We start from the raw sequence: 6,148 nt of genomic DNA, 5'->3' as shown, positions 1-6,148 counted from the left end.
GGGGATTCCTGCCTCAGTTTCTAGTGGGCAGTGTCAGTTTTTCAAAAGGAAGTAGTATGCTGGGAGCCCATTTTGCTCTTGATAGAATACTACAACAGCAACTGTATGTCAGTGAGTTGACAGATACTCGAGAGTGTTACGTTTTTGTGCATGTGGCATTGCAGACACCAGATGGGCTGAAATCTTGTAGATTCTGGATGTGGGCCACAGGTTAAACAGCCATGGCTTGTGCCTGCTCTCGACATTCAAGAGTTTCTAATAGGTACCTTAATCCTGAATGTGTTTCTTCAGAAGCATTCTAGCAATATCCCAACCACTCCACAACATAATTGCCTTTAAAGAAAATTAACCTGTTTCCTCACTTCATGTCACAAGCAACTTTAAACTTGAATCAGATCTGCCATGAGTCATTTTGTATCTTATTACCAGCCTTTCGACAGCCCTGTGAGTGTCATTAATCTTAATCTCTACTGATTGATTTGAATTAATAGTGCAGTGGAAGATAGTTGAATCTGTAGTAGCAATTTAGGAAGCATTGCATCTGATGAGGTTGGCCTTGATGTTCCCCCTCTTTTTCTGGGAAATCAAGTAGTGATGGTTTGAGTTCTCAATGAATTTTATGTGGCTGTATCGATGTGTGTGAGAAAGTTAGCATCAACAGAGTTCCACTTTGGAAAAAAAGCTCCTTGCATATTGTATAAAAGGCTGGCAATGCATTCAGAGAGAATGTGAGGCTGGCAGACGTGAATTACTTTCCAGGGTCTATGCCAGAGGCAATAGAACTCTGAACACATTGCAGCGATATTCAGATGCGGGTGAAATTCTGAAAGGGTAGAACCAGTGACACAAAGATAAAAGAACAAGGATAGATGCCAAATAATGCAACAGCAACCTTTGAAGGTGGTCTGACTAAATTTATCTCAGATTGGTTTTCACAATTTGACTCTATAAAAAATTTATCAATATTAAAGTAAAACTTTCATAAAGATACAAAGTACGTAGTACCACTGGCCTGTTACTGATGTAGATATATTAAGGAATACTAACCCTCTTAACATCTAACTTCTTTAATCAGTTAAAATTTCAAAGACTTTTTGAAATTGAAATTCAGAAACTGTAATTGTTCACTATTCATTATAATTCAGCAATATAACTGTTTAGGGATTTATTTCTGAATATACTGTTGATTTCAAATAAGTTCCAATATTGATCAGCATTTCAAATTAAATTGTTTTATACCACTCTTGCAAAAACAATTTAATTCCTAGTTCATGCTAAATGAGTTGTCTTCAGTTGGTGATTAGTTCTAAACTAAAAGCAGTGCATCTAAGAGGAGAAAGGGGAAACACAATCAACCAAGAATTCTTTGGAACACAATGTTGCTATCCTTGCTGAAAAGTCACAGGTTCATTTGGATATGGGGTGATAAGTACACTGATTGAGCAGACCATTTAGTTGAATAATGGAAACCCAGTCCAATAATAATTAGTTCTCCACCAATGCCAAAATGAAAATTAACACTGCAGTGCTTAGGATTTTAGCCATGACTTCACATATGACCCAAGAAAAGTCTTTCCATTTCTTTGGTTATATAACCCTGGTGTTAAGGAATCTGATTATTCGAGACCTGAGAAGAAAGTGGAGCTCAGAGTTGAGAGTGTATTGCTGGTAAAATACAGCAGGTCAGACAGCATCTGAGGAGATCAACGTTTCAGGCATAAGCCCTTCATCAGGAAGGTCGATTCTCCTGCTCTTCCGATGCTACCTGACCTGCTGTGCTTTACCGGCACTACATCTAGTATTTCAGACCTGAGATTAGATTGTGCATCATTTGCTTGTTAAGCAGACAGACAAATTGGGGAGACCTAACAATGAGAAGAAAAAGAAAAGGACCTCAGTGATTTGGAAATTCAAGTCGATTCTTTTATTCTCCAAAAGGTATTCTTTGAATTTTCTCTGTAACGTTTGAAATGTATTTGATTTCTATTGAAATCCAGATATAAGCAGTAAAAGACTAGTTTAAAATGCAGTTGTTCTTGCTTGTGGTCAGGTGTCTTTATGCAAGTTTTGCGGCACTGATCTGGTGACAGTGCCTTCCAGAAGTTTGTTTCTTCACTGTGAACATCCAACAAGCAAGCAAGCAAGCACCAGATGTGAATAAATGAAAGTTGCTCTGTGGGTAGTTTCCAGAAACGCAGGGAATTGCTTGACAAGGTATAAAAATGGAGTTGAGATTGAAGTTCAACCTGATAGCCATTCATCCTGTTTCTTACCAGGCAGTTCAGGTTTTGGCCAGTCTTGCAGCTGACCCGAACCAATGATTTTATGTTCAGTATTTTGTACCTCAGTGAATGGGCAGCAAAGATTTCTGTTCACCTGTTTTGCTATCTGCAGAGCCTCAAACCAACTGGCACAAACAAAACAGAAATTTTCATCATCAATCTCTTAGTTTCAGTTACACTCTTTTTCCATGATAGATCTGCAGATTTTGTCATACAGCATAGAAACAGACACTTTGGTCCAACTAGTCCACACCATCAGGTTCCCAAATTAAACCATTCCCTCTTGCCTGCATTTGGTCCATATCCCTCCAAACCTTTCCTATTCATGTACCTACCCAAATGACTTTTGAATGTTGTAACTGTACCCATCCACCACTTCCTCTGGCAGTTCATTTCATGTGAACTACCCTTGATGTAAAAAAGAGTAGTCCCTCATGTGCTTTATAAAGCTTTTTCCTCTCCCCTTAAAAATATGCCACCTAGTTTTGGACTCCCCCACCTTACAGAAAAGATACCTTGGGTATTCACCTTATCTATGCCCCTCGTGATCGTATAAACCTCTATAAGGTCACCCCTCAACCTTCAATGCTACGAGGAGAAAGGTCCCAACCTCTTTTTATAACTCAAACCCTCTATTCCCACCAACATCCTGGTATTTCTTTTCTGAACCCTCTGCAGTTTAATAATATCCTTCCAGGGTGACTGGAACTGTACACAGTACTCCAGAAGCAGCCTCACCACCACCCTGCATGACCTCAATATGACGTCCCAACTTGATGAAATCTCTCTGTATGGCATTTCATCATTTTGCATGTGCTGTTAAACTGTTCTGTGGGCCAATGGATCTTTCTCAAAACTCACTAAGGCCAATGGCATTGGCCACCTAAAATATTGGACAGGCTTGGAGTGTTTTGGTGTACAGCGGATCTTATTTCTTATGTTCTTGTCTGATTGAGCACTCCCATCAGAATGGTATCTACAGTTCTGCACTGCTTATTTCTACTTGGCTCACTGAAATTAGCCAACATCTTTTTAAAATAAAGTGTATTCAATTATTGTTATTGACTTTCTTGCCATTATGCTACGGCAGACTGCTGGATATTGGCATAAAGGGTGTAAGGGTAAAGCGATGGAGGTCATGGGTTGCCCCTTATAATCCAGGTCAATGGGGATGAGTAGAGGGGAAATGTATAGATTAGTATGGAGAGTATGAGGGCGTGGCAGTGACATGGGTTAGCAGAAGGAGTGCATGGGACTTGGGGGGGTTTGTGAGTGGTGATGACTGCAAGGTCTTATTAAACTGGGACAAAGTCCCAGGGCACCAAGATGGCCTTTTAGACAGCCTGGCCAGATGCTTGGCAACTCTTGTGTTGCCTCCAAACTGTATTTCAGGTTACTAACCCCGATTTCTAATTTGCATCTGACTTCACCCTCCCTCCCACGAGCACATGCACATGTGAGCACAGAGGCACCTACACACCCTGGAGTAAAAGTACATCATTTAGGAAAAGATCCCCCTAATTGGGTTTGCTGTCCCAGGAGGAGGCTCACCAAAACTCGAGGCTGGGGGTGGGGAGGTAAGACTTTAAAATGGGGTTTTTTTTCTTTTCTTTTGGATTAAGAACTTTAAGGTCTGGTCACTTTTTTCTTTTAGATTAGATTCCCTACAGCGTGGAAACAGGCCCTTCAACCCAACCAGTCCACACCGACCCTCCGAAGAGTAACCCACCCTCTGACTAATGCAGCTAACACTACGGGCAATTTAGCATAGCCAATTTACCTGATTTGCACAGCTTTGGACTGTAGGAGGAAACCGGAGCACCGGAGGAAACTGGCACAGACACTGGGAGAATGTGCAAACTCCACACAGACAGTTGCCCGAAGCTGGAATCGAACCTGGGTCCCTGGTGCTGTGAGGCAGCAGTGCTAACCACTGAGCCACCATGCCACCTTTTTAGCTTTACTTTTGACTCTAGTTCATTTTATTTCTTCTCGTTTTTTTTATTATGTTTTTGTACTTTGCATTTTAAAATGGTGCTATAGAGTGGTAACTTTGTACATTTTTCATGGTGTTCCTGTATTTGAGTAATCTCGTTCTAATTCTGATGCTAGTGTCAGGAAATTTTGATCCTCTGCTTACCCGACTTGGGAGCGGACATTCTGCCTTAAATCTCAAGCTGGTTCAATTGCACTATGAGACAGATAATTTACTTTCATTTGGATTGTGTTAAAATTAAAAATGATTTTTAACCTTTTATTGCTTACCTACTCTAAACAATTTAATATTATCTCATTCAGATACGATCTGAACAAGTGTTTGATGGAACACACAACCTCTATCTTGATATAATTTATACTGTTGCATTTGTGATTTCCTCCATCTATTTTGCTTATCTTTCACTTATCCTCTTTTCCCAGTCTCCTCCCTAATGATCAGCTTTTATTTCTGCTTTCAGCACTTCAGCATTTTCTGTGTTATCTTATCCATTTCTCTTGTTACTGTATCTGTCTAATCTGACTTCCTGACAAACTCCCTTGTATGTATTTAATTCTCTGGAGATACTGACTGCTTTTCGTGTTTCTCTCTTTCTGATGTCCGTGCTACTGGGAAACACAGAACAGAGCTCTGCCTCATTATATTTCTTGCACATCATTACACATCACAAATGATGGAAAGTAAGATTGAAGCTTTAAATGATGGATCTATTGCTTTGCCATCACCATCCCCCTTTCAGCTTGAAGTTTTATTGTGTCTCCATCTGTGTAAATGTCTCCAAAGATGGTTCAGAAAACAAGACATGAAGCAGTCATTTTGAGTCCATCCCAATGTTATTCACTCTCCAGCTTTCCAGGGATATGTTGTTATAGTGCATGATATGATTTGGTGTATTTCTGATCATTGAGTTTGTCATTCATTCTGTCTATAAAATTGTTAAAATCCTCAAAGTTGAAATCATTCCTAATTTTCAGGTAAATATCTCCTTGTCAGAATATAGTGACAGATTTAAATCTAAACATAGTTGTGTGCCAGTGGTGCTGTCAAGATTTGCTACTTATCAATTCTTTTCAGGTACAAATATTTATAGTTTGCCTATGTTTATTAGTAAATATTGAAAGATGCCAGTTATTTTCCTGTGCATTCTAATAAATGTAACTTGAGCAATTCAGAGAATTTAAACTGTTGTAAATCTATCCTTTCTCTGGCTCTTGCTTTGCCTATACCCCATGGCTCAGCTTTTGCTAGTTGCACATGTTCATCTACAATAAAAAAGGTGGATCCAACCGTTTGTACCAGAGGACTGGATCAGAGTGTCATAATCAGTGAGTGCGATGTATATGTCTCTTCAAAATAAAAAATCTGCATTTGCCACTGCACAAATATTCTTTCCTCCCCTTCAAATACCCACTGGCTTCTCTGTTGTCATTGCTTTTCAGTACCCTGTACAGCCTGGGCTGCTTCCCATCTGTCTGCTGTGCTCGCCTATATACACTCCCCACGGTGCTTTCTGCTGTCTGCCACCATTGTCTCCATAATCCACCAGTATTGCTTCTGCCATTCAAAGTTTGAATCACTTGGAAGCTGTGGCAGTAACAATGGGAGCTTGCTAATGCTGCCCGTAGTTTATAATCCTTTTCACAGCCTTCGTTCCATCAGATATTGTTATGGATTATGATCAATGTGTTGATTTCATCACTACTCATTTAATTTTTTGTGATAATGGAACTGCTTTGGTTTGTTGATTGATCTCTTGCTTCTACTATCATGAAGGTTCAAATTCCAGACACCTGAGTGCATAATCCAGGCTGACATTCCAAAGCAGCACTGAAGGAGGACCATACTTATGGGAGTGCTGCCTTGTACAAGG

The sequence above is a fragment of the Chiloscyllium plagiosum genome, unplaced genomic scaffold, assembly GCF_037043375.1.
Source record: "Chiloscyllium plagiosum isolate Xiang-an unplaced genomic scaffold, Cpla_swu_hap1 HiC_scaffold_32, whole genome shotgun sequence".
Taxonomy (NCBI): Eukaryota; Metazoa; Chordata; class Chondrichthyes; order Orectolobiformes; family Hemiscylliidae; genus Chiloscyllium; species Chiloscyllium plagiosum.
This window is presented reverse-complemented; position numbering follows the sequence as displayed.